The 12,262-nt window shown below is 44.2% G+C and overlaps 1 long non-coding RNA gene across 1 annotated transcript; it reads right to left on the bottom strand.

The window, feature by feature from the left end:
* Positions 1-18: 18 nt before the first annotated feature.
* On the bottom strand, positions 19-2,180 carry LOC126497092 (uncharacterized). Its single transcript, XR_007590519.1, has 3 exons — positions 2,081-2,180; positions 1,796-1,925; positions 19-281 (listed from the first exon to the last, which is right to left on the bottom strand). It is a non-coding gene; the product is annotated as an uncharacterized lncRNA (long non-coding RNA).
* Positions 2,181-12,262: the final 10,082 nt, after the last annotated feature.

The following is a 12,262-nucleotide window of genomic DNA, read 5'->3' on the forward strand; positions in this document are numbered from 1 at the left end:
TTCTTCTTCTTCTTCTTCTTCTTCTTCTTCTTCTTCTTCTTCTTCTTCTTCTTCTTCTTCTTCTTCTTCTTCTTCTTCTTCTTCTTCTTCTTTTCTTCTTCTTCTCCACCCTTACAGCAGCCTTTTCCTCCTGGCCCCATGGGCCAGGCGCCATCAGACCACCCTCATCAGTACTACAGGGCCATGTCATGTCTTAAACAGTAGATCTATATAGCTAAACACCAGAGGGCAAGTCATGTTTCCATCTTCCTGGTGTCCGAGGACTGGCCCAGTCTGTCCCCCTAGGAAATAGTCAGCAAATATTTTTGCCATTAGGTTGGTGGATTTAAGCATACCTTAAATTCTGCTTATGAAAGCAAATTATCATTTTAGTGTTTGTTTTGTTTTGGTTTTTTTTGATAAGGAATATTAATGTTTAGTCAATATTAAGTCTGTTGAAATACCTGTACTTAGTTACTTTAAATTTTCCTTTTGTGCCCAAAATTGAAGTCTACAATTAGTTTTCACTCCAATGAAATAATGTCAGCTTTCAAAAGACACAAGGCAGCCGCTTCTAGCTTTTTTCCATTTTTATTTGTCTTCTCTCATTCAAAATGATACAAAAAAGCTTTCAACTTAATGAATATATAATTCTCTCTAAATTAGAATGTGATTTACGTTTTGCAGCTTGAAAGGCTTGCCTCTATTAGATTTCCTTCTTTCCCTGTGTGAAAAGCAGATGCCTTCTGCCAGATCCGCCTCAATGCAGAGGGAACATGGGAGTCATTTGTTGCATCTTTAATTCCCAAGGGCCATTTCAAAGGGGTTCTCTTTACAGTTTTGTTCTTAGAAAACTCTTAAGAGAGTCCAAGTCTAAAAGGAACACACTGTAGAGTTTCCTACCCAAGATTGAGAGGAAACGGGCAAAGGTTAACAAAAACACCAAGAAAAAAAATTTAACTCATTCTGTTTTATGGAAGGCAATTTCTAAGTGGCTTATCTGTTATGAAGATAACTTCATCCATGCATTTATTTAACAGTTAATTAGGAGCATCTCTTAAAAGATTTCTCCAGCCATAATCCTGGCTAATAATATCAAACTGATGAGCAAAGACATCACACCTACGTGTTCAGCTGATGATGTGGCAAAGATCATGAAATTCTGCAAAACTCAATCTAAAGAGAGTTGTAAATCGCACAAATACCAGCTAATGGATAATGAGATTCTATTCTAATGTTGATAATGTGCAATGTAAGTGTTTCCTGTTTCTTAAATAGGATATCTTTGACCATTTAAGCAAGTCTTTAGCACCAAGCATCCACAGACTCGAGTATATTAAAAAAGCCATTTTGTGTATGCCGCTTGGAGGTAATGAGAAAGTACTTCTCAATGGGACACGCTTTAGAGGAGACATCAATGTCTTATTAATAGGTAAGAGCACGCTGAGTTAATAGTGCATTGATAACTTATTTTTATTGTCCCCTCCTCACCATGCTTGTGTGGCTCGGTGATGTAATATGAGCACAAAAACAAAAGGCCAGACTAGCACCATCCCAATGTCATCATTTCCTAGCATAAAGATGTGCTTGCTTTTTATTAGCGATGTCTTCTATCTGCCAGAACATCATTTGACCTTTTGCACAAGTATGTTATGTCCTATACATCAGCCAGGTACCCCAAATTCCTCCACATGGTCCCTTGCTCCCACCATTATCTTGTACCATTATCTGACTATTGATCTACTGAAAATTCTAGCAGTCTGAATTGCGGTCAGAATCCTTCCTAACTGGGATGATGTTCAGTCTTCCTACTTACCCGGGAGCAGGTGTGCCCAAGCCGAGCAGAGCTTCATGGAAGCCGTGGGGCGCTTTCATCTAAGAACTTGGAACTGTCGAATCTCTACCTGCTGTTAATTCAGTCGATCAATGATGGGCGCTCTGGTGGGCTGGGGGAAGGATACAAAAGCACATATATTAATTCTGCTTAATGACAGAAGCAGATCAAATATGTTCACTGAACATGCAGTAGTGAAATAGTGCATGCCAGGTACCACCTACAAGTAACAAAAGAGGAGTGAGAGACACGGTAGACCATAGTTACCAGGGTGAGGGGAACATCTGCAGTAAGAATTCTAGGAGCTGAATGACAGATGAAAACCTGTGATTGTAGACAGCTGGGTTGTTACAGATTGAGAGCCAATTTTTTTTTTCAGCTCTCCACTGCCCCCTCAATAGCCAATCATAAACTCTGCGTGTGATCTCACATCCTTGTGACTATTAGGTAAGTCCTCTTGCAGTGTACAAACGCAAATGCACTCGCACCTCCGCTTCCACAAACGCACCCTACCCCCAGCTTCCACAAATGCACCCGTACCCCCGGCTTCCACAGGTCCAAGGCTAAGCTAATCTGGGGGCATCTGAGACCTCTAGCGAAGACTGCCCTACCCCGCTGTAACCCTCACCTAACTGATGTTTTTGCCAATGTACTTGAAAGATAAACCTGATTTATGGCTTCCTTTGTTCTGTTACTATAAACACTTCATGAATCTGTTAGCAGGTCAGAATATGGAATTTGGGTCCTGAATCTGTGCCCAGGACCATGGTCACTCCAGACCAGAATAAACTGTCTCTTCCTCTCCTTGAGGTAACAACTATTTGAAGCTTTTCCTTAAGGAGCTTCAGGAAGAGAAAGAGGGGATAAAAGGTACAGAGGTCAGTGTACCGTGCACCGGAAGGATTCACAGGTCAGGATAGAAGTAAGCAGAATGTCAATGGAAGGCATGAACAGAAAGTGCCAGGAAGGAAGTACTCTTTTTATCACTTTTTTTTTTACTAAAACATTATTCGTGTGTGTGGAGTTCCGGGGTATGGGATGGAGGTGCCGGCGTGACTTCCACAGCACGCAGATAGAAGACAACTTGTGGGAGTTGGCACCTTCATTCTGAACCCAGACGGGTCCCAAGAATTCAACCCAGGTCGTCAGGTTTGACAGCAGACACCTCTACCCACTGAGTCATCTCACCAGCCCTTCCTTTGCGTATTATTTAAGTCAAAAATTTGATAATCATAATTAAGAATTCAAATGTGATGCTATATCTGCTTTAAATATTCTTTCTGAGGAGTCATTCTTTGCAAGGTGCTTTTCATTTTTACCATGCCTCTTGTTGTCTACCACTCTGTTCTGTAAACACGGATCACTCCAGGCACTCAGGGTACCTGGCAGTGTGGGAAGAGGGGTGAAGGGCTTGTGGATATTAGAAATGCAAACATGAATTTAAAAAACCTTTAAAAAGTACTAAAACCTAGCATATTTCTGGGTGTTCTTGAATGGTTATCTGCAAATAATTTATTTAACTTTTTTGTTGTTTAATTTTGGTTTCTTGGCTTTGTGAGTCGGGATCTTGCTATGTATTCCTGACTGATTGGTACTGTACACTCTTGTGCTGCTTTGAATGAGAATGGCTCCCATGGGCTCATAGATTTGAATGCTTGGTCACCAAAGAGTGGCACTGTTTCCAAGGATTAGGAGGTGTGGTCTTGATGGAGTGTGTCACCAGGGATGGGCTTTGAGATTTCAAAAGTGTCCCTCCTCTCCTGCTGCCTGCAGATCCAATAGGAGAACTTTCCGCTCCTTCTCCGGCACTACGGCTGCCCACGTGCCACCATGCTTCCCATCCTGACAATGGACTAAACCTCTGAAGCCGCAAGCCAGCCCCAATTAAATGTTTTCCTTTACAAGAGTCACCATAGTCATGGTCTCTTCACAGCAGTATACACTGATCAAGAGTCCAGTCTTGTCTCAAACTTGCAGCAATCCTCCTGTCTCATCTTTCCCAAGTACTGGTATTACAGGCATGCACCCTCATGCTGAGCTTCCTACTTTTTTATTGAGGTGCTGGGATGAAAGCTAGGGCCTTGTCTATGCAAGGCGAGTGCTCCACACAGAGCCATACCCCTGCCTGAGGATGTGTAAAGGCGGAACGTTCCCCTCTGCTGCGTGTTTTCCAGTAGTCAAAGTGGAACTGAGATCAGAGGAGCTGCAGTTTGCTGCCCATAGGACCTTAAGTAACTGCCCCCGCCAGGTGCCCCAGCTGGGCTGACCCCTGCTTCCTTCTCTGTGGTGATCAACTGTTGCTCAGAGCCCCCAAACAGGAACATCCTCCACTATCGCTGGAGACAAAGCCACAGAAAGATGGAATTAAAATAAGTAGCCAGAGGGGTGCAGACTGCTCACATTAGGCGGCTGGAGGCCAGAGGAATGGCCTGCCATTTTGCTATTAAGTTAGTCTTCTGTGCGGCTGGTTAGAAGGAACAGATGATGGAATGACAAAGACTAATAGGCCAGGAAAGCTGCAGAGTGAGCCACGGGGAGCAGGGACTGCACAGCAGACGGACACTCGTGTTGAAACAGAAGGAAGAGGGGAAGTTGGGGGGGCAGAATTTCATTTCTAAGGACACTAGTAACCTATATTTTTATAGACTCTTTCTGAAGATTATCGAAGTCTTCCTTTCTGTTGTTTTTTGTTATTCATTCATCTGAGTGTGCGTGTGTCGTGTCTCTGTGTGTGTCTATGTGTGTGTGTGTGTTTATCTGTGTGTCTGCACGCATGTGAGTCTGTGCACATGAAATCAGAGGACAACTTAGAGGAGTCAGTTCTCTCTTCCCACCACGTGGGTGCAAGTGCTTTTACCCGTGTCACTGGCCTTAAGTTTACTACTTAGAAAAAAAAGAGAGAGAGAGAGATTAGGCTTCTGCTGAAATGGTAGAGATAAGAAATGGCCAGGGAGGGCTGGAGATTACTCAGCTGGTAAAATGCTTGCTGTGCAAACAAAGACTATAAAACATAAAGTTCAATTCAAAGAAACAACAGCGAAAACAGACAACAACCCCAATGTTAGGCAAGTAGAGACGTGGTCGCTGGGGTTTGCTGGCCGGTCAGCCTAGCCTAACCTGGGTAAGCCCCAGATCCCAGTGACAAATTGTCTCAAAAACATAAGGTGACCTGAACAAGATACTCTCCCAACAATCCATCACGGATGGGGGAAGGGCTTGTGAAGGTGCCATTTCTTAAGGGCAGTAGGCAGTTATAGCTGCTTTCAGGGTGGGCTCACTTCCTCCAGTGGTGTAGCCCCTGGTAGGTTGCTCACAAGCCAGTAAATAACCTCCCATCCATGCTCTTGCAAGCAACACTAATTAAACTAACTAAATACACACAAAAAAGGCATGGGCATAGTGGAAGCTGGTGGAGGAAAGGATAATGGGGAGGGATAGACAGGTATGAAAGTGGCAAATACTACAGTAAAAAAAACCTGAATGCTCTCTTGGCCACCCACATTCCACTTCTGAATCTACCAGAAACTCACAAAAAATTTTAAAGACATAGAAAATAAGAAACTATCACTTTGGGGGAAGAGGATGTGATTCAGTTGGTCATGTGCTTGCCAGGTATGTACAGAGTCCAGTCCCCAGCATGACATAAATCAGGTGTGGTGGTGTGGAGTGAGATTTCATTTGTATTTTAATGAATAAAGCTCGCCTGGAGATCAGAGAGTAAAACTGCCCCACTGGTCAACCTTACAGACCAGGTGGTGGTAGCACACGCCTTTAATGCCAGTAGCCACACTAGTTTGCCATAGAAACCAGGTGGTAGTGGCGTATGCCTTTAATCCCAGCCTTAGAGAGGAATATAAGATGGGAGGAGACAGCTCTCAGACGGTCTCATTCTGAGATTCCTGGAGGCAGGATCACCATTTTGGACTGAGGTAGAGGTAAGAGCCAGCAGCTGGCTGTTTTGCTTTTCTGACCTTCAGGTTGAACCCCAGTATCTGTCTCTGGGTTTTTATTAATCATTCTACAGTGGTACACTCCTTTAACCTCAGCACTTGGCAGGTGGAGGCATGAGGATCAAGAGTTCAGGGTCATTGAGCTAGAGCATATGAATTAGATCTAGACCATGGGCGGAGGAGATGGCTCAAGAGATGAAGGACTTGCCACACAGGGATCCCCAGAACCCAAGTAAACCAGTAGTGTCCATCTGTAACACAGAGCCCTAGGAGGGAGACGGATCCCCAGGAGCTGAGGGAAGGGTCACAACACGCACAGCTATCCCGGTGGACAAAACAAGCAACCCTGTTGCAAACAAGGTGAAAGGTAAGACCCAGCACTGAGGGTGTGTCCTTTAATCTCTACACACACTCTGTGGCATGTGTGTGGGCATGCATGCGTGCACATGAATACTGGAGCACATACACACAGAATGGGAGGAGATGATTTTAGAGACGCAGGCTTTTAGGAGGTAATTACAATTCCTTTCACCCCTATATGACCTAAGCCTACACTCAAAACTAATTCCATTTTTAAGGACAATGTACTATGAACAGTTTACACCTTAGATGTGAGTACATAGGAAAGGCCTGAGAACACAGCACCCAAGTCTGTGAAGAAGTTTAGACCCAGCAGCAGAGGCCTCTGGAGCAGAGTCACCAACACCCATCACCTCTCTCCCCAGGTGTCACTTCCGTTTTGTGTCTTACTCATCCATTAACATGTAAGGAGCAGACCCGTTAGCCACTCTGTCTTCTTTTAATCAGCAGGGTAATGTTTGGTTTCTTTACTTCCTAAAATAATTTCAACGTGACAGAGAGAAATTTAACACAAACATATACATATTTATGATTTCATATCTGGTGCTTGAGTCCCCATCAGCAATGTGTGAATCTATGTTGTATGTAGAAGGCAATTGCTGTCTTATTTATTCAAAATTCTCAGCAAACAATGGTATATATTTCCCTATTTATTCTCATGCTCTTTTCATGTATTTTATGAACTTCTTAAATATTACATATTCTGACTCAACTCTCAACAATTCAATATCGGCACAAAACAAAAAGGGCTCATCATTCTTCCATTTTAGCATTGCAGTATTCACATATATAAATAATAATAAATCTCACAGATTCGCTTCAGGTTTATAATTAAAAGCTATTGCACCTGGTAATTTTTATAAATATTCCTTTGAATTTTCATACAGTAAAATTGTAAAACCCACAAAAAGGGCACGATAGGTTCTTTGACTCCACTGATAACTGTGTCTTCTCACAACCATGAGGATCCTTAAACGACAGCTCTTTTTCTCTTCAGCTGTCTCTAATGCTAAAGTGGGCAGTATTTTTCGATTTCCATAGATTTTAATATATGCTGCTTTAAGAGTTCTGAGTAGTCACCAACTCTGAGTCATTAGCTGTTTTCTCTACCTGTTGTCTTCATGAAGAGTGGACACCAGGGCATGGTGGTCACCGCTCATTGCACCCTGTGGAAGAACAGGTGGCAGAAAAACACCTTCTATCCCTTCTATGCCTGTGGTGTTAATACAGAGAAGGTGAAAATTTAGTGGGGTGCCATGGCAGGCTGAGAATGGAATCTCTTATGGCATGACAGTTTGAAAAACATCATCACCTCTCTTTTTTTTTTAAAAAAAAAAAAAAGAGTAACCAATTTTATTTGTGTGTACGTATGTGTGTGCATGCACAGGTGTGAGTGTATATGCAGGTGGGAGCATGCAGGCATGAATGTGTGTGCAAGTGGATCCTTCAGGTGGCAGTGTGTGTGCATGCGCACATGTGGAGGCCAGAGGTCAAACTTGGGCGTCTTTCCTTGGTTTCCATCCATGCTTCCTTATGACAAGGGTCTCTCCCTGGCCCAGGGCTCACCAATCAAGCTAGACCATCTGGCCGGTGAGCACAGAGATCTGCCAGCCTACATCTTCCCAGAACTGGAATTACACTGCACCCGGGTTTGTTTGTTTGAGATTCATTTTGGTTTTGTGTATGTGCATATGTCTGTGCACATGAATGACATGTGTGTGCATGTATCCTTGGAGGCCAGCTGGAGTTACAGGCAATTGTAAGCTGCTGAACTTGGGTGCTGGGAATCGAACTCAGGTCTTCTGGAAGAGCAACAAGAGTTCATAACTACTGGAACCATCTCTGAGACATCTTGTTGTTTTTTAATGTATAGGCTGGGGACCAACTTGGGTCATTGCACATGCACAACCAACATTTTATTGGCGGAGACAGCCCCTATAATATCATTTAAAAATTATTCCGAGATCAGTTATTTCCAACACACGGAACAGTATTTTCCACGGTGATTTTTCCAAGGTCTTTGTCTCCATCCCCCTTCTTGGCCACTAGGGTATGTGTGTGAGCCACACTGTACCACTCACAAGACCATACCCCTTCCCAGGAGTGCACATAACCTAAGCCAGCACAAGCAAACCTTACCCTACACGGTTCCAACCAGGAGCTGGGAAGAAGAGCCAGGTCCTATTTGTGGCAGAGCTGTTGGGGTCTCGGTCTAGTCCCAGCAGCAGCCACAAGCCCTGACTCAGTGATGGAGCTGGATTGATAGGAGGGAGAGACAAGAACGGAGAGCAGAGGACAGAGCCCGGATGACCTGATGCCAACCAAGGCTGTTGCTGCTTCCCATCAGCACTGGTGGATCCCAAAGTCCAGATCTGCAGCCAATAAAGTGTCCACCTATTTATGTGGACTTGTAAATTCATCCATGATCCAAAGGTTTCTGAGTTTTATAACCCAGAGTCCAGTTTCAATTGCTTTGTTCCACATCCTCTTCTCGTTGTTCTGGCTTCCATCAGAATGCCTGTGACTAACCAGAAACACTCACACTTTCCTTAAAGTCAGCTACAATTTCTCTCTCATTTCTCATGACTCTGCCAGGCGGCAGTGGTTAAATGAATAGAGTCTTAAAGCCCCTGTTAAATCCCAGTGCCAGCTGTCACTAGCTGGGAGATAAAAGCCTCCTGTAACACCTGGAGGAAGTGGCCTGTGCAGGAGAATCCTGTAGAACCATGTTCCTTTCTCTTGTGGGCCATGACGAGGTTGGCATATCACAGTTTATAAATGTCACCCGTCATAGGATTCGAAGAGCATTAGTTCACGAAAGCATTCCAGCTATCAGGGTCCCTGGTCTTCATTGTGCCCTTCCTCCCCTGGACCTGCCTATACTGTCATTACAAATGATTCAAAAAGATAAAACCCAAGGAAAGAATAACACGGAGGCAGCATCAGCCAAAAGAAGCCACTCGGAGGGAAATGAGGAGAAAATAGCCCGAGTGTGAGTTAGTGGTCTGGTGCTTGCCTTGAAGGCTTCATAAAACTCCAGAGCAGGCTCCAGGAAAGGTGTGGCCCGCTAGGGGAAATTTGAGAGCTGGACGATTGCAGTGTTGGTGTAAGTGCATAAGCCCAGCATTCAGGAAGATTAGCAGGGGGAATCCCAAGTGCAAGGCTTGCATAGGACAGAGAAAGTCCTTGTCTAGGAAGAGAGGGTTGGAGGGGGGCTATAAACCTGGCACAGTGGCACACACCTGTAATCTCAGCGCTTGAGAGGCTGAGGCAACTGGATTGTGGTTTGTTAGAGGCTAGTCTCCAAGCAGCAACAGTTAGAAAATAGCAGATCTCCTTGGAGTGGTGGAGTGTCTCAGTAGACAAGGTCATTCCTCTTTTCTGATACTAAGCATCTGTTTTTTGTTTGCTCTGATCCTGGCCTGGAGGCTTGCTGGAGTGATAATCAATAAGGAGATGCTGCCTTCTCAGTGATGGCATAGCCTACATGGTTCCTGGTAGAGACCCTGTGCATTGCTCTTGGGTTTTCCAGGATGGCATAGCCTACGTGGCTCCTGGTAATGACTCTGTCCATTGCACTTGAGTCTTTCAGGACTGTCTAAAATGAAAAACGTCACAATCCTAGATTTTCTGAGGTTTACCTAGTCACAGTCATTTAGGCTAAGGACCCCCTGAGTCACTTTTGATGGGGGCACCTTGGACCAAAGTGAAGTCACTCCAGTAGGACCTGAAATGAGTTTTATTTTTATTTTGCAATTATCAGAAAGGAGTCAGATATTAAGTCTTTTTATATAATCAGTAAATTAAACCCCAAAAGAGCACACCATAGTAAAATACCAGAAAAAGAAAACATTTGTTTTAAGCCAGCAGCACTTGTAACATCAGCACTAGGAGGCAGAGAAAGGAAGATGGAGAATCTGAGGCTAGCCTGGGCTATATAGCAAGACCTTTTTTAAAACAAACAAACCAGATGGCTAAGCTAGCCCTGCATGTTATATAATTTGTGCATGTTCTAAATATAGATGCATAAAGGACGTACACGTAAGATTTCTTTTCAAATAAGCCATCTTCCCAGCTTAGATGTCCTAAGCACTGCTATTGAAAATGTGTAATAAATTTAGTCATGTAAAACATCCAAAAGGAAAACACTAACAAGTAAAATACTGCCCCCTTCTTGCTTTTTCTCCTCTGCTTATGTGGGAATCTGGAGTTCCTAGGTTCTCAGAGTACTGTGTGTACAACTGTATCAGTGTGCAGGCAGCAGGAACGGCCTCAGGATACCCTTGTGGGAACTCACCAGAGTAGGACCAGAAATTTCCTCATTTTATAGCATTAATAGTCAACGTAGATCTTAAGGAAGTCAAAGACTTCCTCTTGCCCTGGGGAACAAAAGCAAGCTGTACCCCTTCTTTCTAGGGCGCCACTGACAAACCGAAGTCCAAGTCTACCGAAGTCCTGCCCGGAAACTAACAATTTTATTAGGCTTGCTTAGATAAAAAGAGATTTATTTACAAGCCCACAGGAGAGCCATACCACTGATAGGTCTTACCCCAGCACTCACGACCACCTCCCCTTAGCTGGTGGCCTCCACTTCAGTTAAGCTTCCACAGCCAACTCACTCCCCCACCTCCAGGGATCACAGGGCCACACGGAAATAGGGCAAGATGATATGCAAATGAAAGGCAGGTGCAGGAGTTAAGTTCTGAGTTACTGATAAAGATCCTATAGCCCATTGCACCTACTTCTGCTCTGAGAGATGGCTCCAGCCAGCAAGCCGTGGAGGTCTCTGTGAGTAGGCACAGCTATTATGATGAAGATGGCAGCTACTGTGCTCATAGGATGACATTCTACAATAGCAATTAAAGCAGAAACAAAGAAGCCTGTAGGTCGAAGGCTGGTCTTCCAATCGCCAGTTCAAGCAAACCCCTTAGCAAAGCAAAGCAAAACCCATGGAAGGCCATCCTTGCCGTCTTCACCAGTCAGGCAAGTGCTTCACCTCTCTTCCTGTGTGGAGATCTCACCACTCTTTCCTGTTATCCTGGCTTGGCTCTGCTCAATAACTGACCTTCACAAAGACTTTCCTGTAAGTTCCATATAAGTTGTACTGAGAGGACAGACAAGGAGTTCCATCTGCTCCCTTTCAGACATGGCTGGCCCCTCAGTGGGGTGGCTTGCCTTGCCTCAGACACTACACACATGATGGTTGGAAGTTAAACAAGCTACGACCTGCCACATAAAGGACAAAGAAGATTAAATAACATCTAAGATTCCTCAGAGAGCCTAGACTTGAGCAAAGCGCCTCCTCTTGCCAACGGAGCATTAGCTTTTAGGGATGTTACTCTGGATCCCCACAGTTAATGTGCCGTCCATCTCGTGTGGTCTGCTCCCACCTCCCAGGCTACCGTGGAATAAATCTCATGGCTGGTTAAATGGCCAGTGGTTAGTTAGACCTTTCTAAAACAGCTTTGCCAATCATCTGTGAGTTCTAAGGACAACTTCCTGTAATCTGTAGCTCTCCTGAATGCAAGTCCTGCCTGTCCCATGTGTGATACATGTCCACATGAGTTCATGTTTATCATCATCATAATACATACATAGATACATATATATTTTACAGGATCATTGTTTACACTGTGTGAAGATGTGTCATTGTGATTAGTTTAATAAAAAGTTGAGTGGTCAGTAGCTAGGCAGGAGAGAATAGGCAGGGCTGGTGGCAGAGGGAATGACAAGGAGGAGTAACCTAGGCTGGAGAGAAAAAGGAGAAGAGAAGGAGACACCAGGGGCCGGTCAGACAGACAGCCAACACAGCCAGCCATAGAGAAAGCAGGAAAGTAGGATATAAAGAATGAAAGAAAGGTAAAAAGCCAAGGCAAAGTGTTGATGAAGAGAAATGGGTTAAATTAAGCTACAAGAGTTAGCAAAAAACGAGGATAAGCTAAGGCCAAGCATTCATAACTAATAACAAGTTCTGTGTAAGATTTGGGGGCTGGTGGTCTAAGAAAGCCTACTGTAGTTAACCACAGATTTATTAGATAACCCATTAATTCTGCTCCTAACATCTACCCAAACGAGAGAGAGAGAGAGAGAGAGAGAGAGAGAGAGAGAGAGAGAGAGAGAGAGAGAGGAGAGAGAGAGG

The sequence above is a fragment of the Alexandromys fortis genome, unplaced genomic scaffold (genome assembly GCF_014885135.2).
Source record: "Alexandromys fortis isolate MF-2015 unplaced genomic scaffold, M_Fortis_MF-2015_v1.1 scaffold_25, whole genome shotgun sequence".
Taxonomy (NCBI): domain Eukaryota; kingdom Metazoa; phylum Chordata; class Mammalia; order Rodentia; family Cricetidae; genus Alexandromys; species Alexandromys fortis.